We start from the raw sequence: 27,574 nt of genomic DNA, 5'->3' as shown, positions 1-27,574 counted from the left end.
TTAACTCTTGGACATAAAAGGGTCACTAAAAAAAATGGACTTGTACTCAGCTATGGTGGGTGACTTGAGTTTACTCTGCCTTATGACTGTACAGGATGTGCTCTCTGTCCCCTTCAACATTATACATCATGTCTTTAAAAAATTAAAAAGAAAAACTGCAATATCCAAGGGATTGGCTTTAAATGCCAGTTCTGTTAAGTTAGAAATCTGTAACAGTCATCTGGACAGACAGAATATATTCTGAACTCTCTGATTCAACATTTTTTTACTTATTGCTGCACTCCACCCCATCACCCCCCTCCCCAATTCTCAACAGTAAACAGCAGTTCCATTTATAGCAAGAGAAGGCAGGGCCTGGGCCAGAACAAGAATCTGGCCCTCCTTAATTCTGAGCAAGTTCCAAGAGCTGTCCAAAGGCAGACACACATGCACAGATGGTGACTCACAGAGTAAACTTTTCGTGGGAAATAATACAGTCAAGTAATCAGAATTCCATGTCCGAGAAAATGTTGGATTATAGATAAAATGTCACTGCAACTGGGAGTCATTAGTACTGCAGCTCAGTTCAACTCAAGCCAACAACATTTATTAAATACCTATATACTATGTGCAATGATAGGTGTGGGGAAGCAAAAGGAGAAACAGTTTATGGAGGAATTTATTTTTTACTTGAAACCACAGAAACTGAAAAAAGTGGGGATGAATGAGCATTGAGCATGATACATAAAACAGTGACACAGAATATCCCATCAAAGCAAATAAAAGTTAGAGTACCAAGGATATCCAGATCTTTTGAACATACCTGACTCTACTCTCCAAATAAACTACCATCTTGTGGCAGAAAAGAACAATGGAATGGGTATGCAGAGAGAGACATGGATTCTGGTCCTGTCTCTTCTACTAACTAGTCATATGTCAATTCACCTCTCTAGTATTCATTTTTCTTACCTTTAAAAATCAATGTAAAATTGTACTAAGATCCTTTTCAGATTTTCTTTTGGGTTCTATTCTATTTTTTTAACTTAAAATTTTACTGATATCTTTGGTTTTTATATGTACTATTTTCCCAATACATAACTATGCAGAATACCTCAACTAAGTCAAACTTCCACTAACAGTGCATTACTGTACCTCTCTTCCCAGCCTCTCCAACACTGCCCACTCCCAACTTCTGACATCTTTACTATTTGCTATATGCAGTGCCAAAGCTCAGTTGATTTTATTTGTATTTCTTGTATTACTAGTGACTTGGAGCAATCTTTGCTATGATTGGTTCCTTTTTTTTTTTTTTACGCAATTGGGGTTAAGTGATTTGCCCAGGGTCACACAGCTAGTAAGTGTCAAGTGTTTGGTCTGAGGCCAGATTTGAACTCGGGTCCTGCTGACTTCAGGGCTGGTGCTCTATCCACTGTGCCACCTAGCTCCCCACTATGATCATTAATAGTTTACAAGTCTTCTTTTGAGAACCATTTATTTGCATCCTTTGGCTATATCCATTAGTCATATATTTTTGTTAATTCTCTACTTGTCTTAAATATCTCAGGTCTTCCAAAGATACCTGATGTAAAGATTTTTCCCAAGCAAAAGCTTCCTTTCTTATCCAATTTCCATTGAATTTGTTCATGCAAAAGTATTTCAATTTCATGTAATCAAAATTAAGTATTTTATCTTTAGTAGTTACCTCTATTCCTTGTTTGGTAAAAATTTCTAGACATAGTTATGAAAAGTTCCTGATCTGTTTCTCTTCTAATTTTTTGTAATGGTATGACCTTTAATATTCAGGTCACATATCCATTTTGAGTTTATTTTAGTATATGGTATAACTGTTGGTCTAAAACTAATTTCTAGGGGCAGAGCCAAGATGGTGGAGTGAAAGCAGGGACTTGCTTGAGCTCTCCCCCAAACCCCTCCAAATACTCATAAAAAATGGCTCTAAACAAATTCTGAGGCAGCAGAAACCACAAAAAGACAGAGTGAAACAAATTTCCAGCCCAAGAAAACCTGGATGATTGATCAGAAAGGTGTATCACGTCGGGCTGTGAGCTCAGCGCAGCGTGGGCGCGCAGGCCGCAGCAAACCTGGAGCAGGCCTCAGAGGACTGAATCACGGGCAGCTGTGGAGGTTTCCAGACTGCTCAATCCACGAATGCCAAAGACAACTTAGAAGGTCAGTGGGAAAAGTCTGTTTCTGTCGTGGTCAGAGAAAGGGGTTTCAGCTCCATTCCCAAGAGAGGCCCGGGGGGGGGCAGCTGCTTCCCGAGCTTCCGGCCCACAGACTGAGGGGAATCCAGTGGCTGATCAGAGAGGGACTGCAGGGATCTCTTTGCCAGCTGAGGCAGGAATCTCTTGCTTTGCCCGTGTGGATCTGGGTCACAGTTCTGGGCAGCAGTGCTGGGGTGAGGAGGAGCACTGCGGTGGTAGAGCCTGTAGTGGCTGTGGAGAGGAACCCCTCCTCACAGTTACAGGACAGAAAGGAATACTTGTGGTCACAGGCCAGGAAAGGAGTAAACACCTCGCCCCTTATCATACCACCTTGGAAGAACTGAAAATTTACAGGTCCCTACAAGTATCTCTGAAAACAGCTACACAAACCCCTGAAGCTTGGGACAGTACATTCTCCACATTGGAAGCAGACTCTTACCTTAACAAAGAGTTTAAAACTCAAGTAATTGGCTGGGATCATGAGCAAGCAGCGCAAAAAGAGTCAGACTATATTATCTTACTCTGGTGACAAAGAAGATCAAAATATACAACCAGAAGAAGACAACAAATCAAAGCTCCTACATCCAAAGCCTCCAAGAAAAATATGAATCAGTCCCAGGCCTTGGAAGAGCTCAAAAGGGATTTTGAGAAGCAAGTAAGGGAAGTAGAGGAAAAACTGGGAAGAGAAATGAGAGTGATGCAAGAAAATCATGAAAAACAAGTCAACAGCTTGCTAAAGGAGACCCAAAAAAATACTGAAGAAAATAACACCTTAAAAAACAGCCTAACCCAAATGGCAAAAGAGGTCCAAAAAGCCAATGAGGAGAAAAATGCCCTAAAAAGAAAAACTGGCCAAATGGAAAAGGAAGTCCAAAAGATTACTGAAGAAAATACTTCCTTAAAAATTAGAATAGAGCAATTGGAAGACAGTGACTTTATGAGAAATCAAGACACTGTAAAACAAATCCAAAAGAATGAAAAATTAGAAAACAATGTGAAATATCTCATTGGAAAAACAACTGACCTGGAAAATAGATCCAGGAGAGAGAATTTAAAAATTATTGGACTATCTGAAAGCCATGATCAAAAAAAGAGCCTAGACATCATCTTTCAAGAAATTATCAAGGAAAACTGCCCTGATATTAGAACCAGAGGGCAAAATAGAAATTGAAAGAATCCACAGATCTCCTCCTGAAAGAGATCCCCAAAGGAAAACTCCTAGGAATATTGTAGCCAAATTCCAGAGTTCCCAGGTCAAGGAGAAAATATTACAAGCTGCCAGAAGGAAACAATTCAAGTACTGTGGAAACACAATCAGGATAACACAAGATTTAGCAGCTTCTACATTAAAGGACGCAGGGCATGGAATATAATATTCCGGAGGGCAAAGGAGATAGGATTACAACCAAGAATCACCTACCCAGCAAAACTGAGTATCATCCTTCAGAGGAAAAAATGGTCATTCAGTGAAATAGAGGACTTTCAAGCATTCCTGATGAAAAGACCAGAGCTAAACAGAAAATTTGACTTTCAAATACAGGACTCAGTGGAACATGAAGAGGTAAACAGGAAAGAGAAATCATAAGAGACTTATTAAGATTGAACTGTTTACATTCCTGCATGGAAAGATGATATTTTTAACTCATGAGAACTTTGTCAGTATTAGGGTAGTTGAAGGAAAAAAATTGTATGTATGGATATATAGATAGATAGAGGGCACAGGGTGAGTTGAAGATTAAGGGGTCATATCTGGAGAATAAAATTAAGGGATGAGAGAGGATGATACTCGGAGAAGAAAGGGAGAGGTAGAATGGGGTAAATTATCTCACAAAAAAAAAACAGAAAAGAAAAGTCTCTCACAGTGGAGGGGAAACAGGGGAAGGTGAGAGGGAATGAGGAATCTTATTCTCATAGGATTTGGCTTAAGGAGAGAATAACATACACATTCAATTGGGTATGGAAATCTGTCTTACCCTACAGGAAAATAGGGGGAGAAGGGGACAAGAGAGCAGGGAGGTGATAGAGAGGAGGGCAGATTGCGAAAGAGGGTAATCAGAAGCAAATACTTCTGAGGAGGGACAGGGTCAAAAGAAAGAATAGAATAAATGGGAGGGCAGGATAGGATTAAGGGAAATAGAGTTAGTTTTTTACAACATGTCTACTGTGGAAGTGTTTTGCATAACTGCACATGTACAACCTATATTGAGTCACTTGTCTTTTCAATGAGGGTGGGTGGGGAGGGAGGAAGGGAGAAAATTTGGAACTCAAAGTTTTAAAAACACATGTCTTAAAAAAATGTTTTCACATGTAACTGGGAAATTAGAAATACAGGAAATGGGGTACAGAAGTCTATCCTGCTCTACAGGAAAATAGAAGGGGAAGGGGATAAGAGAAGGGAGGGGGAGAGATAGAAGAGAAGGCAGACCAGGGGAAGGGTATTCAGAATGCATGCCATCTTGGGGGGAGGGGTGAGAAATTTGGAACTCAAAAATTTGTGGAAGTGCATATTGAAAAATAAAAATAAATAAATTTATATTAAAAAAATAAATAAAACTAATTTCTACCAAACTACTTTCCAGTTTTCCCAGCAATTCTTGTCAGATATCGTATTCATCCCAAAGTCATTTATGTTCTCAGGTTAATTGCACACTGGGTTATTGAATTTAATTCCACTCTATTTCATTCTCACATGCCAGAGATCAGTATGCAGTCACATGGTTGAACAATAAGCCTTAAGAATAAGAAAATGAGATAACATCAAAGAGCTCCATTGGCAATGTCACATTAAAATCAGTCACTTAATTCTGGTGCCTAGATGGTGATGCAACAATCATCTGAGAAGCAAAAGGAATCAAGAACATCAACATGTCACCTGAAAGAATGGCAGACTTAGCAGGCTTCCAAGAGAACATCAAGTTCCTCAGAACACAGACTGCCCCACTATTCCTTCATTGCTTCTTGGACAATTCTGTCAACAGCACAGATATTAAATGAAAAGCCTGGACCAGCAAAACCAAGTTCATTTCTTCCAACCAACCCCTAAGCCTTAAAAAAAAGATTTGCTGCAATATAACAGCTTGTTGGGACTTGAATTTGGAGACAGGAAGACCTAGGATGAAATCCTGCCTATGACATTTACTTGCAATGTGACCCTGGAGGAGTCCCTCAAACTTGCCAAGTGACTCAGTTTCCTCATTAGTAAAAGAGGGATCATAATTCCTATGGTATCTACCTCACACTGTTGGTTTAAGATTCAAGTAAGATAATGAATGAAATGTATCTTGCAAACTTTAAAGCATTACATAACTATTTATTTGACATAATTTTTCTTACCTGAATCTATGATTTCATTAATATAGAGAACATCTGTTGCAGAAACTCTCTCTACCAATGCAAATGGACAACTGTTCTGTGACTTACAGTCTTAGAGAGTTGCTTGGGGTCCTGAAATATTAGCACCTTGTGTGTTCAGCTAGTATAGGAAGTGGAACTTGAACCCAGGTCTTCCTGACTTTCTTTTCATTTCTGTGCCCTCCACTGCCCTCAGGTGGATATGTATGGAGTCGGTGTTTCTGAAGTATTTTCTTCTGCTTCCTTGCCTTATGTCTCCTCCTTATGTAGGGCTGACTTGGCAGTTGCACTGTCAGTTGCTGTCCGATCATTTTTTAGTCATGTCTAACTCTCTGTGACCCCATTTGGGGTTTTCTTGGCAAAGATACTGGAATGGTTTGCCATTCCTTCTCCAGCTCATTTTATACAGATGAGGAAACTGAGGCAAACAGGTTTAAGTGACTTGCCAGGGTCACCCAGCTAGTAAGTGTCTGAGGTCAGATTTGAACTCAGGAAGATGAGTCCTGACTCCAGGCCCAGCACTTTATCCACTGCATCACCTAGCTATCCTATGTAGTGTGATACATATGCTATCATTTTTATTGCTAGCAGCAGCAGTGGCAGCACTAATAATTTTTACTGTAATCAGATAAAAGTTCCTCACCTGGAAGCATAGTTTCAGGAAGGTTCTGCTCCCTTTACAATCTTCCCCCATCCTCTTTTCCCTAGATGCGCAACAGGGGAAAACTTGAGTGTGATGTTTTTACTTTGTAAGGAAGGCAACATTCGTGTAAAGAGATAATCCTGCTATAGAAAGGAACAAAAAGATGCCAATGGAAAGAGAATCATGGGCAATGAAGTTTGATGGAAAGGAGCATGGACAGAAGATCAAGTTCTGGCAGTATCATTCACTAGCCAGGTGACCTTGGGCAAGTTTGCTTCATCTGTAAAACAAAGCTATTCTCATAATCCAGTAACAGCCCTGAGGCCCTTTGCTTGGATTTGCTAGGAATTCTCTAGAATTCACCCTACCCAGACCCTCTAGCTATTCTCTAGCCTTTCCACAGCTCACTATCCTTTTCCCACAGTACCTTTCCTAGAAAGATCATATTCATCAATTGCCCAATGGCTCTACTCAGTGACTTCCCATTACAAAACATCCTTTCCTGGTCACCAATATCAGACATGCATTGTCTTCCCTTATTAGGATTTAAGCTCCTCAGGAGCAGGGGCTATCTTTCTTTTTGTATTTGTATCCCCAAAGCTTAGCACTTGTTTGTCCCCCCCTTTTTTTTAAAGAGGACCAATGACATCATGGGTGATGTCTGGACTCCTTCATGAATTGGATTTAAGTGAAGCAGAGTTTCATAAAGTTGTCAGCCTCACTCTCTCTTTCTGAGTCATTGAAGTCCAGTGGCAAGCCCACAGTCAAGATGACTTGGGGATGGCCAGGGATTCAGTGGATGACAAGGGAATCTTTGATGTGCTCCACAGCGCCTGCTTCAGCTGCCTTCATGGTCACTGGAACAAATTCTTCTCATCTACCCATTCCACCAGGGAAAGTCTTCACATGCATGTGGTAGACAACCCCCTGATTCATTACTGGGTTTGAGGGTCACGAGTTATGGTCGACCTGGTTTAGCTCATCTGCCATGACGGTTTATCGTGGTATGTTTGCTGTGCATGGTACAGCTTCTTGGAGCAATCCATGAGAGTTGGGTGAAAGGTGGACATCAAAGGTGGATGAGCAGTCCTGTAAAGGGCTCAGAGAGCCCTCAGACCAGAGATGCTAGTCCTGCTTAACACCTCCTGTACCCCATAGTGCTTAGCACTATGCTTGGCATAAGGTAAGTGCTAAATAAATGCTTTCTTATTTACTCATTCATTCTACCTACCCTACAAGGTTACCAAGGAAGAGGTGTTTTGTAAACTTTAAGTGCTGTGCAAATGAGCTGTTATTATAATTACACACAAAGACAGAGACAGACAGAAATATATGTGCAATGTGGCACAGAAGAGAAAATGATGGACTTAGAGTCAGCCTAACTTGGGTTTCAATCTTGCTTCTGATACTTACTAGTTGAGTGACTCAAGGCAAGTTGTTTTATTTCTAGATGCTTCAAGCAACTCTCTAGGACTTAGCTCCTAAATCAAAGATATGGTTTCCCACACTGAAAAAGTGACAGATCTATCAATTTTTCTCATACACACATACATATAGACATATGTACACAACCGTGAAGAAGGGAGTAAATGTTTTGGTTAATCAGAAAGGTACAGCAGGCGATCTGTGGGATAGGAAGGCAACAGATGTCACTAATACCTCTAATGAGAGAACCAGCCTTTCTCTCCCTCTGAAGCTGCTCCAGGCAATAGATGATTTCTCTGTAGAGCTCAGAGTTAACCAATTGTAGAAGGGAATGAATTTGAGTTGGGGCACAGAGACTGGTGATATCTGTGGCATTTCTTCCTCCTCTGCTTTGCTGGGTCCTGTCCCAACCCAGCTAGTCCCTTCCTGTCCTTGTCTTGTCCTGTCCTGTCCCACCAAGTCAGTGAGTGATCCCTTGTATTTGTTCATCCCTGGGTAAGTCCTGTATGTTGGGCTGTGCTACAAACTAAGATCCTGGGCAAAGAGAACAACTCAATTCCACAAACATTTGAGGGCTTACTACATACAACACTGAAAGGTCTAGTTATTAAAGACTTTGTGTCACAAGGTTGGTGGCAGTTGTGGTTGTGATGACTCCTAACTTTTCCCTATTCTCTTAAGCATTCTGTGTCAAAGGTTGGGAATACCTTAAACTGGGTGTACTCTGAGTACGGTAGCAGAGGATTCCTGGAGGCTACCGCTGAGCCAACCTCCCTCCAGAGCAAAGATGTGAATTGAATCTACTCATGGAACTTTCCCTAAGAGACAGTTTTGATCTTTGTATGCATTCAATAAGTCATCATACATATTTAGAAACTTGTTGATCTCTCAAATTAGCTAGAATATAAACTTTTAATGGGCAACTAGGTGGCACAGTGAATAAAGTATTGAGCTTGGAGGAAGACCTGTATTCAAATTTGGCCTCAAACACTTATTAGCTGTGTGACCCTGGGCTAGTCACTTAACCCTGTTTGCCTCAGTTTCATCATCTGTAAAATGATCTGGATGGGGCAGCTAGGTGGTACAGTGGATAGAGCACCAGCCCTGTAATCAGGAGAATCTGAGTTCAAATCCAGCCTCAGGCACATAACACTCACTAACTGTGTGACTCTGGGCAAGTCACTTAACCCCAATTGTTTCACAAAAAATAAATAAATAAATAAACTGGAGAAGAAAATGGCAAACCACTCTAGTATCTTTGTCAAGAAAACCCAAACGGGTTTTCATAAAGAGTCAGGCATGAAACAACAAACACCACCTTTTAATACAGGGGGTCTTAAAGTAGTAAACTTTAAAACAAAAATTTTGATAATTATATTTAAATATAATAGTTTTCCTATTAAGCCTATGCATTTTATTTCCTGCATTATTCTAAACATTATTCCAAATTATCATTATTATTATTCTAAAAAGGGGTCCATAGGCTTCCCCCAACTGCCAAAAGGGTCCATAACACAAGAGAGATTAAAGAACTCAGGTTCTAATGGGTCTGTTTTTTAAATCAACATTATACTATGCCAGATATTTAGTCCATTAATGTATAGTTTTAATGAGATCATATGTCCTGAGTTTTAAGTTACTTCAGTATTTTTTGACAACATATGAGCCAGGTCAAGTTGCTAAACCACTCATTGCTATAGGGCATTCTATAAGACTAGAAGCTGCAGAGAAGACACCGACCTATATTGGTAGAGAGGTTCTTCATCAAGAGTTCCCTACACTTAGGATTTATACCAGGAATGCAGGGTTGGTTCAATATTAGGAAAACTATCAGCATCATTGAGCATATCAACAACAAAACCAACAGAAACCATATGATCATCTCAGTAGATGCAGAAAAAGCTTTTGACAAAATACAACACCCATTCCTATTAAAAACACTAGAAAGCATAGGTATAAATGGAGTCTTCCTTAAAAAAATAAATAGCATATATCTAAAACCTTCAGCAAGCATATTATGTAATAGGGACAAACTAGAAGCATTTCCAGTAAGATCAGGGGTGAAACAAGGATGTCCATTATCACCACTGTTATTCAATATTGTACTGGAAACCTTAGCTTTAGCAATAAGAGAAGAAAAAGAAATTGAAGGCATTAGAATAGGCAAAGAAGAAACAAAGCTATCACTCTTTGCAGATGACATGATGATACACTTAGAGCATCCTAGACAATCAAGTAAAAAACTACTTGAAATAATAAACAACTTTAGCAAAGTTGCAGGCTATAAAATAAACCCACATAAATCATCAGCATTTCAATATATTACCAACAAAGCCCAACAGCAAGACATAGAAAGAGAAATCCCATTTAAACTTACTGTAGACATTATAAAATATTTAGGAGTCTACCTACCAAAACAAACCCAGGAACTCTATGAACACAATTACAAAACACTTTTCACACAAATAAAATCAGATCTAAATAACTGGAAAAACATCAGTTGCTTATGGGTAGGCTGAGCTAATATAATAAAAATGACAATCCTACCTAAGTTAATTTACTTATTCAGTGCCATACCAAACTACCAAGAAATTATTTTATAGAGTTAGAAAAAATAATAACAAGATTCATTTGGAAAAACAAAAGGTCCAGAATATCAAAGGAACTAATGAAAAGAAATGCAGGGGAAAGTAGCCTAGCAATTCCAGGTCTTAAATTGTGGTGCTGGCTAAGAAATAGGGAGGTGAATCAGTGGAATAGGTTAAATATACAAGACACAGTAGTCAATGACTATAGTAATCTATTATTTGATAAACCCAAAGACCCCAGCTTCTGGGATAAGAACCCACTCTTTGAAAAAAAAACCACTGGAAAAACTGGAAAAGAGTATGGCAGAAACTAGGCATAGACCCAAATCTCACACCATATACCAAAATAAAGTCAAAATGGGTTCATGACTTACATATAAAGGCTGATACCATAAGTAAACTGGGAGAACAAGGAATAGTTTACCTATCAGATCTATGGAGAACAGAAGAATTCATGACCAAACAGGAGATAGAGAACATTATGAAAAGCAAAATGGATAATTTTGATTATATTAAATTGAAAATTTTTTGCACAAACAAAGCCAATGCAACTAAGATTAGAAAGAAGGTAGAAAATTGGGAAAGAATTTTTACAACCAGTCTCTCTGATAAAGGCCTCATTTCTAAAATATATAGAGAATTAAGACAAATTTATAAGAACACAAGCCATTCCCCAATTGATAAATGGTCAAAGGATATGAACAGATAGTTCTCAGATGAAGAAATTTAAGCCATCTATAGTCATATGATAAAATGCTCTAAATCGTTATTGATTAGAGAAATGCAAATCAAAATAACTCTGAGGTACCACATCACACCTATCAGATTGACCAACATGACAAAACAGGAAAATCATAAATGTTGGAGAAGATGTAGGAAAATTGGAACACTAATACATTGCTGGTGGAGTTGTGAAATGATCCAACCATTTTGGAGAGCCATTTAGAACTATGCTCAAAGGGCTACAAAAATGTGCATACCCTTTGATCCAGCAATAGCACTTCTAGGGCTATATCCCAAAGAGATCAAACAAATGGGAAAAGGACCCACATGTACAAAAATATTCATAGCAGCTCTTTTTTGTGGTAGCAAAGAATTGGAAATTGAGAGGATGCCCATCAATTGGGGAATGGCTGAGCAAGCTGTAGTATATGAATGTAATGGAATACTATTGTGCTATAAGAAATGACAAACAGGCTGACTTCAGAAAAAACTGGAAAGACTTACATGGTCTGATGCTGAGTGAAGTGAGCAGAACCAAGAGGACTTTGTACACAATAACAGCCACGTTGTGCAATGACTAATATTGTTAAACTGAACCCTTCTCAGCATTATGAGGATCTAAGACATCTCCAGAGCCTTGGGATGGAAAATGCTGTTCACATTCAAAGAAAGAACTATGGAAGTCGAATGGCTATCACTTATTTTTACCTTCTGTTGAGTTTTGTTTCATCTTTCTGATGGTTCCTCCTATTGGTTTTAATTTTTACTTATAACTTCACTAATGTGAAAATATGTCTAATGGGTATGTAAATGTAAAGCCTATATCAGATTGTGTGCCGTCTTGGGGACGGTGGAGGGGGAAGAAGGGTGAGAAAAATTTTCAACTCAAGAGCATATGGAAGTGATTGTTGATAAATCAAAATAAATTAACAAAATTTTTTAAAAAGAAAGAAAAAAAAAGAGTTCCCTACACTGATGAAGTTCCAGTCTGGTTAAAGTAAGTGAATTAAACTATATACATCCACAACAAAGGATAACTTCAACAGCTGATAAATAAATGATAAGTCAAGAGTGGGTTGGCCTAAAGGCCTCTGAGACACCTTTTAACTCAGAGATTCTAAAACCAGGTAGGACTGGTTAACTCCAAAGCCCTAGATCAGTTCTGGCTCATATACTACCTTCCACAAGCTAGAAACTCATATCCAAAATAACTGTATTGATAACAAGAGAAAGTTTTTCCACATACAACCTCTACCATTTAGAGTGTGTCGGTAATTTAGGTTAGCACTAGTACTTGGTCTTTTGAATTCCATTTAGTATCTTACTTCCCACTGTGCTTAAGGCTGAATTCCAGAACAGTAGGTTCTTTATGGATCCATAAATGACATTTCCCCCCCACACCTAATTCAGTTCTCTACATATCACACTGTGACACAAAATACAAAATCTTAAGTCTGGTATTTTTAAAGTCCCCCACAATCTGACCCAACCTACCGTTCCATTCATCTTACATGTTACTGCCCTTCATGAACTCTTCATTCCAGGCAAATCTGTCTGCCAGTCATTCCCTACTACTACAGTGGCATGCTGATAAATGTTTAACAACCAGCTCTCCAGGTGGGAAAATATATATAAGACATATTTTTAAGTTTAATGTCTATTATTAAACATTTTCTCTATCACTTTCCTGTTTAGAGAATAAAAAAAACCATATATTTTTATTTTGTTGACATTTTATTTTATCAATATTATTTTAGAACAAAATTTGAAATTTATTATTTTATTTATATTATTTATTTTGGAGATTTTGCCCCTCTCCAAAGCATAAATGCCCACAATGAAAATTTAACAATAATCTCTACGTGACATCTGTCACCTTGCCTCTCAACCTAGTAGAATCCCTAGCTTCCCTCAAAGCATATAACAGCCCAACTTCTCACACAGAGCTTTTCTTGATTCTTCTAGTTAATGTTTGCTTCTTCTGTAAATTACTTTGTATACACTTTGCCTTTACTTGTGCCAGTGTTATATCTTCCCCCAGGAGAATGCAAGTTCCTTAAGGAGAGGGACACTGTGTTTCTTTGTATCTCTGCCACTGAGTATGGTGCCTGTCTATGGGAGCAGGAGCTTAAATGTTTACTGAATTGAGTTGAGTAGTCTCAACAGATACTCAGAATTTCTAGGTCAAAAATTTGCTCTCTGGTCATGATTTCATTGTCATTCTTCAAATATCTACTTTTAAAATACTGTAATACTGGAGGCAGGGCAGCTGGGTGGCACAACAGATAAAATGCCAGGCCTAGAGTAAGGAAGGCTCATCCTCCTGAGTTCAAATCTGTCCATCGATCCTTACTAATTATATGACACTGGGCAAGTCACTCAATGCTTTCTGCCTCAGTTTACTCACCTGTAAAATGAGCTAGAGAAAGAAATGGCGAACCACTCCAGGATCTTTTCCAAGAAACCTCAAATGGGGTCATGAAGAATTAGACATGACTGAACAGCAACAGCAACAAATACTAAAGGCAGACAAAAAGCAACAATGTCTAACATTTGCATAATACTTTAAGGCTTGCAACACACTTTGCACATGTTATTTCATGTGAATCTTACAGCATCCTTGTGAGTTGGGTGCTATTATTATCTCCCTTTTATAGACGAGGTAACTGAGAATGAGAGAGATGACTCATCTAGGGTCACACAGCTACCAAGTATCTGAGGCAAAATTTGAATTCAGCTCTCCCTGAGTGCAGGCCCAGCACCCTAGCCACTGTGCTACCTGAGAAGACAAGTTTGCTGCCCTCAGGAAGCATACAGTCTAGTTGGACATACACAACATATTCAAATAGAAAGCAGCAAAGCCCTCAATATACTACAGGTAATACCAAAGTGCAATACTCAAATGATTACATTTTTCTATTTTTTCTAAAGTATTTAGCTCATAGAAAATTTCTCTCAGCCTCATTTTCAGGCATAGTCTGGGCTATCAGCTATTGTCTAGGCCTCATGGTATGGTGGAAAGAGAGCAGCATTTAGAATCAGGAGATGTAGGTTTGAAAAGCAGCCTTAAGTATACTTGAAAAAGTAAAAGCATTCTGTAATGGAATACTATTGTGCTATAAGAAATGACGAACAGGCTGACTTCAGAAAAACCTGAAAAGACTTATATGGTCTGATGCTGAGTGAAGTGAGCAGAACCAAGAGGACTTTGTACACAATAACAGCCATGTTATGCAATGACTAAGAATATTAAACTGAACCTTTCTCAGCATTGTGAGGATCTAAGACATCTCCAGAGGCCTCGGGATGGAAAATACTGTCCACATCCAAAGAAAGAACTATGGAAGTCGAATGGTTATCACTTATTTTTACCTGCTGTTGAGTTTTGTTTCATCTTTCTGATGGTTCCTCCTATTGGTTTTAATTTTTACTTATAACTTCACTAATGTGAAAATATGTTTAATGGGTATGTAAATGTAAAGCCTATATCACATTGTGCGTCATCTTGGGGAGGGTGGGGGGGAGGAAAAGGGAGAAAAATTTTCAACTCAAAAGCATATGGAAAAAAAAACATAAAAAAAGTAAAAGCATTCTAGAAATAGAATATGTTATGATTACCATTGAACTACAACCCCAGTAAAAGGCTGGGCAAACATTGTCCTGTCAGTCAACAAGCATTTATTATACCCCTACTATGTACAAGGCACTTTGCTAAGTGCTGGGGATACAAAGGCAAAAACCAATTTCTGCTCTCGGAGCTTTCAGGTATATGGAGGGAGACAATGCACACAACAACTCTGTATCAACACGATTTATATACAGGGTAAATTAGAAATAATAAACAGAGGGAAGGCACTAACATTAAGGAGTATCTGGAAAGGCTTCCTGTAGAAGGTGGGATTCTAAATGGAACTTAAAGGAAGCAGAGATGAGGAGGGAGAGAAATCCAGGTCTGGAGGACAGCAGGAGAAAATGCAGTTAGGTGATGGGTCATCATTTGTGTGGTATAGCAAGGAGAATAGACAAACTGTTCAACAACCTAGTAAAACAGATCTCTACTGGTAACAGCTTTGTTTGGTGTTTTACCTTCCTTCTAGGTGCCTGGATTAATTTGTGACACTTGCCAAAAATGGTTCTTAATGTCTCGAATAGAGCTGTCCCAATCGGCAACTGCAGAAAGTAGTGGACTCCTGCTCACTGGAAGGTTTTCAAGAAAGGCCCAGGTTGGGTAGTGTGTATGTGTATGTGTGTGGGGGGGGCAGCCTCTTTGATTGGTTGTATAGCAATTAAAGCTGAGTCTTTAACTGGTGAGGTTGAGACAATCTCTTTCTCCCTGGCTGAGGCTCTTTCCTATGCACCCCTTCCCACTGTGTACAGAATGAACTGAACTGAAAGGAAGAACTTCCTTCTTCTATTCCCTCTTTTATCCTGACTTTGAGAAATGGACCTGGGAGTGTTTGCTTCTGTTCTATGTCATTTGTCCTTCTCGGTTTCAGGTGCTGGGTGCCAACAGTGATCCCACCAGACCCAGGAGTTAGAGCCACGCTGGCCTCAGAGCCAGGATAGCATGCAGGATGTTGCAGCCAGACAACTTGTCAGGAAAGGCCAGAAAAACCAGAGTGCCTGAGATTTGAGTCTGAAAAGAGGTTTTATACTTAGAACTGCAACTGTGCACTACAGGAATGGAGCTAAACTATGGACCTAATCCCATTCCTATCCCTAGAGACTGAAGTGACATGAAGTGGGGTAGGGGAGGAGAGATTATGGCACATGTAATGAAGGCTAAATTTATCTATTTGTGATTATACCTTTATACAATATTCCTTTGTAAAAATTAAAAACAAAAAAAAGCCAATTGTTAAACTTTCAGCACCTCAGTTAACAAATGCTACCTATTGGGGCTTGATTTGTTTTGTTGATTGTCTAGACTTGAGAAAGTAGTGGGAAACATGTTAATAATGTAAATTAAATGTAAATACATATCCTGAAAATATTGTTAAACATTTCTCAGCACACTCTTGGCACAAATAAGCACAATATTTCATGTAGCAAAGGTTTGACATTATCAGATAGGTAGAAATTATTCCTAGAAGAAGGGTACAGGGCTCCTCTAATTCCCTTGGCAAAAAATCACTGAATCTGGTTTTGTGCATGAGAAGAGAAGTGAAGATGTGGAAATTACCCTGTTAATTTGATCACAGCAGAAAGCCAAAATGAATAATCTGCTCTGGGACCTAAAGTAATCTTATTAAGCTCCCTACATTCATCAGGCTAACCAGATCATTGCCAGAGTCCCATCTCACTTTGTTCTGTGCAGACTGTGACCCTGTCTCTATGGACAAAAAAATTGGACTTTAGTGTGGAAGAAAAAGCAAAGAAAGATGGCCAAGGCCCATCTACCCCCTGTATCCAGATATGCTCCTGACCACTCAGTTGCATGGTAATCTATTTAATCAGCTTATATAAATGGTTTAGCTGGGTCTACTTGAACACAGATGAGGCCACATTCTGACTCAGCTTGTGTCTACAGGATTCAGCTGAATTGGCTATAGCATGATTGATTTAGACTTTGGGGATGTATCTTTGTTCCTCTGCAAGATAAACTATGTGGAAGCTGACTAGGTGGTGGACTCTATCTACTCTAGGTAGATAGAACTGGAAATCAAGAAATTCCCAGTCAAGAATCATAAGAGATTCTAGTACTGGTTCTGTTACTGCCTACACATATGAGCTTGGATAAGTAACTTAACCTCCCTAGTCCTAGGTTTCTGTTATATAAGAAGGAGAACTAGATCTTTTCTAGCACTAAAATTCTGATTCTACAATTCTGCTTTAACTGAGCTTGTAGTCTGGGTTGGTCATTATTATGATTACATCATGACACAATCACTTAATCTCTGTGCCTCAGTTTCCCCATCTGTAAAATAAGGATAATAATATCACCTACCTCATAGAGTTATCGTGAGAATCAAATGAGTTACTATATGTAAAGCACTTTCAATACACTAAATCAGTATAATATATAAATAAATACTATAATAAAGGCTATTATTATTATTCATAGTGTTAGGTTGTAATAGCCATATCTTTAAAATAGTTATAATCATATAGTACTCACATCATCTGGTCACTATAGAGTTTCTAGGTTAAAAGTCACTGGCTCCAGAACAAGATTTTTAAACGAGCCCCTAAATGTGACAGCAATGAATGAAGTCTGAAAACACTCAAAAGAGATTATTCCTGTATACTGGAATATAGGAAATGATGTAGTGTTTGTTGTCTTCCCCATTAGAATGTAAGCCCCTCGACAGCAGGGAATGTCTTATTTTTCTGTTTGTATCCCCTGCACTTAACAGAGCTTTGTACATGGTAAGCACTTCATAAATGCCCTTTTCCCCTATGAATTAATTCATCTAAGGAAAAGCTGAGTAACAATTAGAGCTAACTCAAAGAGGAAAGGTCTGCCTTGAGACGTTGTACAAACTCCTTCACTTGAGGTTTCCCATCAAAGCCTGAAGATTCCTACCTGCCAGCAATGCTATAGATGGGATTCCTGGGCAGATATTGGTCAGATTAGATAAACTCTGGGGTCCTTTCAATGCTCAATCAGCTCATCAACTTAGTTACTAAGGGCCAGTCACTATTAAGCACTGAGGACCCAAAGTAAGGCACGAACAGAGTCCCTGTCCTTAAGGAACATATAATCCTAATAGGCAAGACCATGTGTAAATAATCAATTAATAAATATTTTTCAAATTCCTACTATGTGCCAGGTACTGTATTAAGTGCTGGCAATAAAAAAAGAGGTAAAATATAGTTCCTACCCTCAAGGAGCTCACAATCTAATAGGGAAGACAACATGCAAACAAATATGTACAAAGCAAGGTATATATAGGATAAATAGGAAATAATTAAAAGAGGGAAAGCACTGGAATAAAGAGGGGTTGGGAAGATTTCCTGTAGAAGGTGGGATTTTAGTTGGGACTCAAAGTAAGCTAGGGAGGTCAGTAGTCAGAGCAGAGGAGGGAGAGTATTCCAGGATTGGGGGACTAGGGGCACACATAATAAATATAGAACAGATGGGAGGTTCTATCAGAAGGGAAGGCACTACTGTGGAGCCTTAGAGAAGCCTCCTGCAGCAGGTGGGATTTGAGCTGGAGGAAGCCAGAGAAACTAAGAGGAGATGTGAATGGACTAGGGTCTAGAGGACGAACAATGTGAAGGAAAAGACCCAGCAGATGGTTCAAGAAGCTAAGCCAGTAGAGCTGGATTATAGAGTTCATGTAGGGGAGTGAAATAGAAGAAGGCTGCAAGTGTAGGAAGGGGCCAGGCTAGGAAGAGCTTTAAATGCTGAATGAAGGATTTCCTATTTGATCCTAAAGGTAATAGCTGGAGCTCATTGGGAGGGGGGCAGGTGGGAGGGAAGGAGTGACATGGCTGGTTGTGCTTTAGGAAAATCATCCTGGCAGCTGAGTGTAGAATGGATTGGATGGGGGAGAGACTTGTGCCAAGGACACCAATTACGAGGCTACTGTACCAGCCCCGGGGATGAGTGATGAAGGCCTGAGCTAGTGTGGTAGTGAGAACAGAGTGTAATAATCCCTTCTATATCTCACAACTTTCCCCACAGCAGTTTGGATATATCGCAGGTTGGTGTAAGAAATTAAATGGGACTTTGGGGGGAGTTTTGCGGAAGCCGCAGACAACACATAACTTCTCTAGTAGGAAGGGAGGGCCAAAAACTTTTGCGCAGATTTTCCAGATCAAGTGGGCACCAAGTCCCTAACCCCCACAATGTGGAAGGGATAACCGTATATCAAAGAGATGTTGTGAAGGTAGAAACAACAAGATTTAGTAACAGACTTCATCGTGGGGTTAGTGAGAGCCAGGATTCTCTGATTCTGGGTTCCCATATTGAGTCCACTTACAATCAAGTACACCTGAAATAGTGCTGCTGCTCCCATGGTTTGTTCCAGTGCATACTGTTGATATTGTTGCTAACACAGATTTCACAACACCCACTAGGGCCCTAAATGCAAAGCCACGTAGCCTGAGAATGGGGTGTAGGCCCGCCCTCAAGTCGGGCCGAAAAGGCCGTGTGAATTACATCGGATCATTATGATTAATCAAGGTACGCGACACCCTTGAAAGCATTTTTATAGCCTGGCAAGAAAGGCAATGCTGTCCCATTTCCTCTACTCTTGAGGTCTTAGAAGCCAATGGAATGGGCATCAGCCTTGGGAAGGGTTAGGCAAAGAGGTCCTTTAGCCTTCCTTTCCCTCCTTACCCATGAGCCTCAAAATTGTCACTTGAACAGAGAGCCAAAGACTGAGCAACTAAGTCATTTTGACTATTATAAATACACAAATTAAAAATGAAAGACATATAAAAATACTATCTGTGTCCAGAGAAAGAACCGATAAATAGAAGTATGTACAGAAGAATTTTAAACACACACACACACACACACACACACACACACACACACACACACACACTCCTATTTGTGTCTAATAGTAGCCATCTCTAGGGTGGGTGGGGGATAGGAAAAAAAGGTAAACAAAGAAATTTACATAACTTTGTTGTATATTTGGAGGGAATACCAAGTCATACATGGTAGATTTGCAGTTTCATGTGCAATAATCTTTTTTTTTAAATTGTACTGTGTTATGGAAGTACTTATTTTGTTCTCTGAATTGAAAATAAAATAAATTTTAAAAAGACATGAAGGAAAAAATCCTTCCCATCCTTCTTTCCTTTCCTACTATAATTCCTTCTCCTCCAAACCCACACCTGGGAACTGGGCAGGAGAACCCCAGAGGAAAATCTGGAATCTTAGTCCCAAAATCTTCTCTCTACTACCTAGTATTCCTTGCACCTCTGTTAGGATTGTTAGGATTATGGTAGCCACAAGATGCCTCAGAGTTTTTTCCATGACTTGGATTAACAATGGTAACAGGACATGACACTAGCTGTGTGACCCTGGGCAAGTCACTTAACCCCAATTGCCTCACCAAAAAAACCCAAAACCAAAAAACACAGACAAAGAAACAAAAAAACAACCCAATGGTAACAGGCTTTCATCCCCATAGGTGATTTCAGTTTGGCTCACTCCTGCCCACTCCCTTCAGAGGTGGCAAAGAATATGTTGTCGTTGTCGTTGTTGTTTTAAACATGACTAATTCTAATTCATTTCCAAAAGCCATGTGAAGAGGGCTCAGTTTCTGAAACATTCTCTGACTTATAAAGAATGCTGTCCTGGGCAAGAGGTAAAAAAGAGTTCATGTTTATGTAGAAGATTAAGTTTACAAAGCACTTTTCCTCACTGCAGCCCTCTGAGGGAGAAGATCCCACTGTAGAGATAAAGCAGTTTTATGAATCTAAGCAGAGTTTCAATCCAACATGATTTTTTGAAGCATCTATGCGAAAGGTTCTAGAGATACAAAGATAAAACAAAATAAAGTTCCTACTTTTCAGGAGTGTACATTCTACTAACAGGAGAGACAAAGTAATAATAATAGCTAAGAATAACTAGCATATATAGTGCTTACCACATAAGGAAAAGTGGCCTAACAGAGCTATCTCAAAGGGGGATGCCCCATAACTGTGCTAAGTGCTTTACAAATAGTGTCTTATTTGATCCTCACAAGAACCCTATGTTTGGGAGGGAGGTATTATTATTATTATTATTATTATTATTATACCCATTTTATAATTGAAGAAACTAAGGCAAACAGAAGCTAAGTGACTTTTCCAGGGTCACATAGCTATTAAATGTCTGAGGCTGTATTTGAACTTCAGATTTTCCAGACTCCAGGTCCCTAATTCTTTCTACTATGCCACCTTACTGCCTCAAAAACATAAATATGCTTTTACATACATGTAAACAAAGCATGTAAAACTACATGATATTTTGAGAAGGGAGAGAACCATAGGGTGTGTTGGAAATAGCTTCCTGTAGAAGATAATATGGAGTCTTTAAAAAATTATATATATATATATATATATATATATATACATATATATATATATATATTATATATGTTAGGACTAAGCAACAAATGGTGGGCACAAAGTGAGCAAAATCTTGTTCTTTTCAAGAACAACCCAGTTGACACTCCACAAGGCCTTCCTTAATTCTCTTTAGTTATTATATTAGTTCTCTGTCTCTGTCTCCCCCCATCTCTATTCTCTCTCTCCTTCTCTCCTTTCCTTTTCTCCCCTCCTCTCCCCTCCCTCCCTCCCCTCCCTCCCTCTCCTCTCCTCTCCTCCTCTCCTGTCCTCTCCTCTCCTCTCCTCTCCTCTCCTCTCCTCTCCTCTCCCTCCCCCCCCCTCCCTCCCCTCCCTCCTCTCCTCCCTCTCCTCTCCTCTCCTCTCCTCTCCTCTCCTCTCCTCTCCTCTCCTCTCCTCTCCTCTCCTCTCCCCTCCCCTCCCCTCCTCTCCTCTCCTCTCCTCTCTCCACACATGTATGTATATACATGTGTGGGAAATATATATGTATATTTCAATCAGCAAAAATTTGACTTCTCTCCCTCCTACCCTAATCCCACCACCACTACCACCACCACACAATTAGAATGAAAGAAAAATAAAATCCATATTAGAAACCTGTATTGTCAAGCAAAACAATTTACCATGTTGTCCATGTCCAAAAAACATGTGTCTCATTGTCAACTCCAAGTTCTTCAGCTCTCTACCTGGAGATAAGTAGTGTGTTTTATCATTAGTTCTCTGGAATCATAGTTAGTCATTATGCTGATCAGAATTCCTAATTCTTTCAAAATTTATTTTCTTTATCTTTGTTGTCACTGTATAAATCATTCTCCTGGTTCTGCTCATTTCATTTTGCATCAGTTCATATAACTCTTGCCAGGTTTCTCTGAAGCCACCCCCTTCACATTCCTTACAACATTACAATGCTCCATCACATTTATGCACCATAACTTGTTCAACCATTGTTCAGCTGATGGGCATTCCTTCAGATTCTCATTCTTTGCTACCTCAAAAAAAAGCTATAAATATTTTTATATAACCTAAAGTTAGTTTGCTTAGAAATAATCTCTCCCTTAGTCTGCTGTTGCTCAGTTGTTCAGTTTTCATAACCCCATGGACCACAGCATACCAGTACGGTCCATGGGGTTTTTCCTTCATGAAGGTACTGGACTGGCTTGTCATTTTTTTCTCCAGTGGATTAAGACAAACAGAAGTTAAGTTATTTGCCCAGAATCACACAGATAGTAAGTGTCTGAGGCTGATTGTGAAGGTCTTCCTGACTCCTGGCCCAGTGCTCTATCACTGAGCCATCTAGCTGCCTCCTTTAATCTACCCTTCTTCTAATCACCCCTTCTCCCCTTTACTTCCTATTTCCCCTATTAAGTAAAATGTATTTGAGTATCTAAATGTGCGTGGGAGAGTGAAGTTGAAATGTCACTCCCCCTCTCCCCCCACCGACACACACATACAATCTCTTCTTTGGGTATAGTATATAGAATCTCAAAGGAAGCTAGAGATTCTAAGAGATGGGTAAGAGAAGGGAGTGAATTCTAGGAACCAAGGGCAGCATAAAAAGGTGCAAAGACAGGAAATGTAATTGCTGAGTTCCAAGAACCTCAAAGAGGCCAGTTTAGCTAGAACATAGAATTCATAAAGGAGAATAGTGTGAAGTAGGCCTGGAAAAATAGGATGGAGGTAGAGTGTAAAAGGTTTCCATTGCCAAAAGTGTGCAGTTTTGGGTATTCACAGCCAAATTCCAAATTCCAAATTCTAAATTCTAAATTCCAAAGTGGTTGCTTAGGTTTGAGAGTTACTTTGGACTGACTATACCATCAAGCACAACTGGCAGTTGCTCATTGCGCTTTTGGCTATGAGATCTGGCCATTGCAGTAGAGTTCAACTGTTATCTGTCTATAGGATACATGTTACTGGATAGTCCTGTACAACACTGAGCAGCAAGATTTGATGGGGAAAAGCCTGTTGTTACAGGCTATACTCAGGGTAACATACGGTATTGTGTTACAGCTATTCTCTGTGGACATGGTGTTAATGGCTCTTTTTCTCCCTTAAATGGGGTAAAAAAACTGTTCAACTAAAGTCCAGTCTTTGGAAAAGATGGCAAAGCAAAATGGCTAAACTTTAGTGCATGATACTGGGCAGATTAATATGATTATAATGAAGATTTTCCATGAAATTAAATACCACAATCTTTACCTTTAGTAAAAAGAATTGATTAGCTCTTTAAGTAAAAATAATAAACCACTGGCAGCCGAGTTGCTCTTTGAGCTAATAGGCCTAATTTATCAGGAAAATAAAAGGTCTGTTTCTAAAGATAATAAAGACATACAAGTTATAATCTGCATGCCACTGCCACGGAAAAAAAAAAGATTGTTAATTTTGCATTCAATATAGTTCTCCTTTTCTGGGGTTTATTTACATATATTTTATTTGCCTGATTAGTGCTAAGAACAGTGACCTATCAAAGGACTATAAATTTAAAGTAAGAAAGAACCTCAAAAGGTGCTCTCCTCTGTTTCCTTGACAAGTACCTGTAAAACAGTTAACTCCCAAATACAAATGAATCTTCAGGCACACTTCACTCCCAGACAACAGATCTACATTTCCAGCTGTCTATTAGGTATCTCAATGAGGCACTCAGTGGCACTGTGAGAGGAGGGCTGGCTTTGGGAAAAGGAAAAAACTGGGTTCACATCTGGCCTCTTGAGCATGTGGCAAGCCACTTACCCCCTCAGTGCCTCAGACAAGTCTCTAAGCAATGAAGCTAAAGGGAGGTTGCCAAATTGATATATTGATGAGAATTTCTCATTGTAAAGTTCCCCATGCCAATAAAATAAAAAATCTGACCAATTATATTTTTCTACTTGGATGATCAGACTCAATATATCTAAAAATAATCTCATCATCATTTCCATAAATATCCCACTTACTATAATAGAAGACTTTTTCATCCATTACATTATACTCGGTAAAATCATGTTACCATATAATGGTCCGGAGTATGGAACCAGGGTCTTGGATACTTTCAAAACTTTTCTTTTTAAGGAATCTAAGCCTCCTCTGGCTATACTCCAGCTTATCAACATTCTTCTTAAACTGTGGTATCCAGAACTGAACATAATACCCCAGATGATATCTGATAAGGGCACAGTTCAGTGGTATTATCACTTCCCTATTCCTGGAAGCCATATCTCTCCTAATGCAGCCCCAAACTGCAGTAGCTTATTTTGGCTGCAACATCATACTCAGGCCTCATATTGAGCTTGCAGTCCCCTAACAAGACAGTTCGAACTAGAGTCTCATTCAGTCATGTTATTAGCAAAGCAGGAAGGCAGGTGTTGGGGTGGCCCCTGAAGTTAGTAAGTAACCTGGAGGAATGTGCCAGTCTCTCTCTCAGCTTGCCCTAACTTGATTTACTTGTACAGAAACTTACAGTGTTGGAGGAAAGAGAGAAAAGGCAGGTAGGACCTCACCATAACAGAACATTGCTACTGCAGAATTTAAGGTATCTTTCTCTGTGTGCAATCTGTGGATGTGAGCTCCCTGTGACATGTGCTTCCTGAGCCCTGCAGCACACTGTGCCACAGAGAACAATAAAAGGATTTGGAAGCAACTAACCGGCTGCTGAGGTCAGCAGAAGCTGCCTCCTTGACAACACCTTCAGTACTACTCTTTGGGGACTCCAACACATATAGACAAACATAGGCTATATGTAAAATGAGATAACTGTCAAATGAGATTGACAATATTGACCTCGCTTCAATTCTGTGAGACAAAGTTCATAAGTCAGTAAGAAGATGAAAAATTAGGTTTAGATGATTTGAAATTTTCACATTGCACTATAGCAAGAAATTCAGCCAGATCATATCATTTTTCTGGGTGAATGGTTTCCTGTGATGAAGGTGGTCAAAGTCTCATCCTCAAGACAAGTCAATTGCACCAAATCCAGTTCTATTACATTGCGCCAACGGAGGCTGAAACACCACTGGGGTGAGCCTTGTCTTTCTTCATCTATAAAATAAGAATAATACGTGTACTAACTACCCCTGCATGATTGTATGGGAATGCGTTTTTGTAAACCTTAAAATTTAAAAGCTTTCTAGAAATGCAAGATATATTTTTTTTTATCCTAGCCAGTCAGAAACAGTCAAAGCATTTAGTTTAGCTGCCTAACTGATTGTCACTCAAGCCAAATACTCTGAAGCACATTTGGCTATGTGGTATGGATGAACCATGACAAAGGAGGCTGACCACACTCCTTCATGGATATCTTTCTCCCATCCCCTTTCCAGCTTACTTTTAGGTGTTATTTTTCCCCATCAGAATGTAATATCCTTGAAGGATGGGACCAGTTTTCTTTTTTGCTCCTATTTGTATCCCCAGTGCTCAGCACAGAACCTGGCACATAGTAAGCACTTCATAAATGCTTGCTGAATTGCTCACTTGGTGACTAACTACAGTCCATTAAGGAAAACAGTTGTCCTCTTTTGACTTCTTTTCAACAGCTCATTCAGAACAGTTTTTCCACTGCTTCAAAGTGTCTCTGTGAATAATGCTACCACACTTCCTGATTTTTCTACATCTCTTCCTTAAAATCCACCAAAATGAGGCATTTTGTAGTTGCCTTCTTTGTTAAGTGTTATTGGTCCACTGGTTGAGGAGGTTCATGGATACACCCAAAGAGACAATGCAACATAGTCTCTGCCCTCAAGAAGCTGACTCTCTCCTTGGGAGATGGGGAACACACATGCACAGGTAAGTATGTTTGAAATACATACAAAGTAATAAAAAGTAGTTTCAGGAAGAAGAGTATTAGAGATAGAAAAGGCCTCCTGTAGAAGGGGATACCTGAGCAACATATGGAAAGAAGCTAGGGATTTCAAGAGTTGAAGATGAGTAAGGAGTCCATTCTTGTCACAGAGTACTATTGTGGAGGTGAGAAATGGAATTCCTTATAGAGGGAACATACAGCTCATACTAAGTTTCTTGAAGGGGAAAAATAGGCATTAAGTCAGGTAAAGTAGGTGTAAACCAAATTTCAGAGAGCCCTCTTACAATACCAGACTGAGTGTTTTGTATATTATCCTAGAGGAAATAGTGAGCCATTGACTGTTTTTGACTAGGGCAGGAACATGGTTGGACTAGCATCTGCCTCATAGGGTTGCCATGAGGAACAAGTAAGAATATATGCAAAGTGCTTTTTAAACCTTAAAGTATTGTAAAAAAGCTAGTTGTTATTATTGTATGCTTCTTTAAGATTTTTATTTAAGAATATTTTGCTGATCCTTTCTGGGAAGACGTTACTTTGATTGTTATGCCTAATTTTGGTTTCTACAGAGTATTATAAAATTCTGGATGTATAGCTTGACTTGAGAAAAGTTGGCTCTACACCCAGATAAATAAAAATATAAAATATTATGGGATGAGGAAGGTAGGAGAAGGAACAACAATTTGGCTCCTTTTCAAAAAGTATTGAATAAGGTGAGTTTCAGAAAAACCTGAAAAGACTTACATGAACTCATGCAAAGTGAAGTGAGCAGAACCAGGAGAACACTGTACACAATTAATAGCAACATTGTATGATGATCCACCATGAAGGACTTAGCTATTCTTAGCAATACAATGGTCCAAGACAATTCCAAAGGACTCAAGATGAAAAATGCTATACACATACAAAGAACTGATGAGTCTGAATGAAGATTGAATCATAGTATTTTCACTTTATTTTTTTCATTTTTTTCTTTCTGTTCTGTCTCTTCTCTTACAACATGATTAACATGTAATTATGTTTTACATGATTACACATATATAACCTATATAAAACTACTTACTGTCTCAGGGAGGGGAGGGCTGAGGGAGAGAAGAAGAAAATTTGGGACTCAAATTTTTTAAAAATGAATGTTAAAATTTGTCTTTACATGTAATTGGAAAAAACAAAACCTATTTTTAAAAAAGCAATGCACAGAAGCTTCCTCAGTCAGCACAATTTACTGTGGAATTGTTGTGTAATTTAATTCAAATGATTTGATTCCATGTAGCACTGCCAATCTTTCTCCCTCAGGCCTCAAAACTATTATCAAATACCATCAATTTGCCCTTACAGACCCCTGAGTGCTTGGGGCTATTTTGGATAATCATTAAAATGCCTCCATCTACCTAATGTAAAATAACCAATTTGTAATCATCTCTGAAAGGAAAGAGCAAAAATGTTGCCAATTATTTTATTGAATTGTAAGAAACTGCCAATGTGAAGAACTCAGAAATTTGGTAAGATTTGTATGAACTGATGCAGAGTGAGAAAAACAGAACCAAAAGTACAACATATACAATAAATGATAGGAACAGGAATTAGACTTGTGATTCTATTTATATAGGCAATTCCAGAATGAGAGAACTCTTCCCCTACCACTCCAAGGCAGGCATCTTCTCTGCAACTTACAGTCTTACAGAAGAGTGGCCTAGGTCACTGAAAAGTTAATGACTTGTCCAAGGACACACAGCCAATATGTGTCAGAGGTGCATCTTAAATTCAGATTTTCTGATCAATCCTCTATCCACAAGACCACATAAATGACAATATCACTAAAAGAGAGTCCCAGTCTTGAGTAGTTGCAACAATATCTTTGTTGAAA

The 27,574-nt window shown here is 39.1% G+C and overlaps 1 protein-coding gene across 2 annotated transcripts in view; it reads right to left on the bottom strand.

The window, feature by feature from the left end:
• Positions 1 to 27,574, bottom strand: part of RNF150 (ring finger protein 150) — a 346,382-nt gene that overhangs the window by 225,651 nt on the left and 93,157 nt on the right. The window lies entirely within an intron of this gene.

The sequence above is a fragment of the Phascolarctos cinereus genome, unplaced genomic scaffold, assembly GCF_003287225.1.
Source record: "Phascolarctos cinereus isolate Bilbo 61053 unplaced genomic scaffold, phaCin_HiC Scaffold_9;HRSCAF=440, whole genome shotgun sequence".
Taxonomy (NCBI): domain Eukaryota; kingdom Metazoa; phylum Chordata; class Mammalia; order Diprotodontia; family Phascolarctidae; genus Phascolarctos; species Phascolarctos cinereus.
The sequence above is the reverse complement of the archived record's forward strand: the minus strand, read 5'-3'. Positions and strand labels throughout refer to the sequence as shown.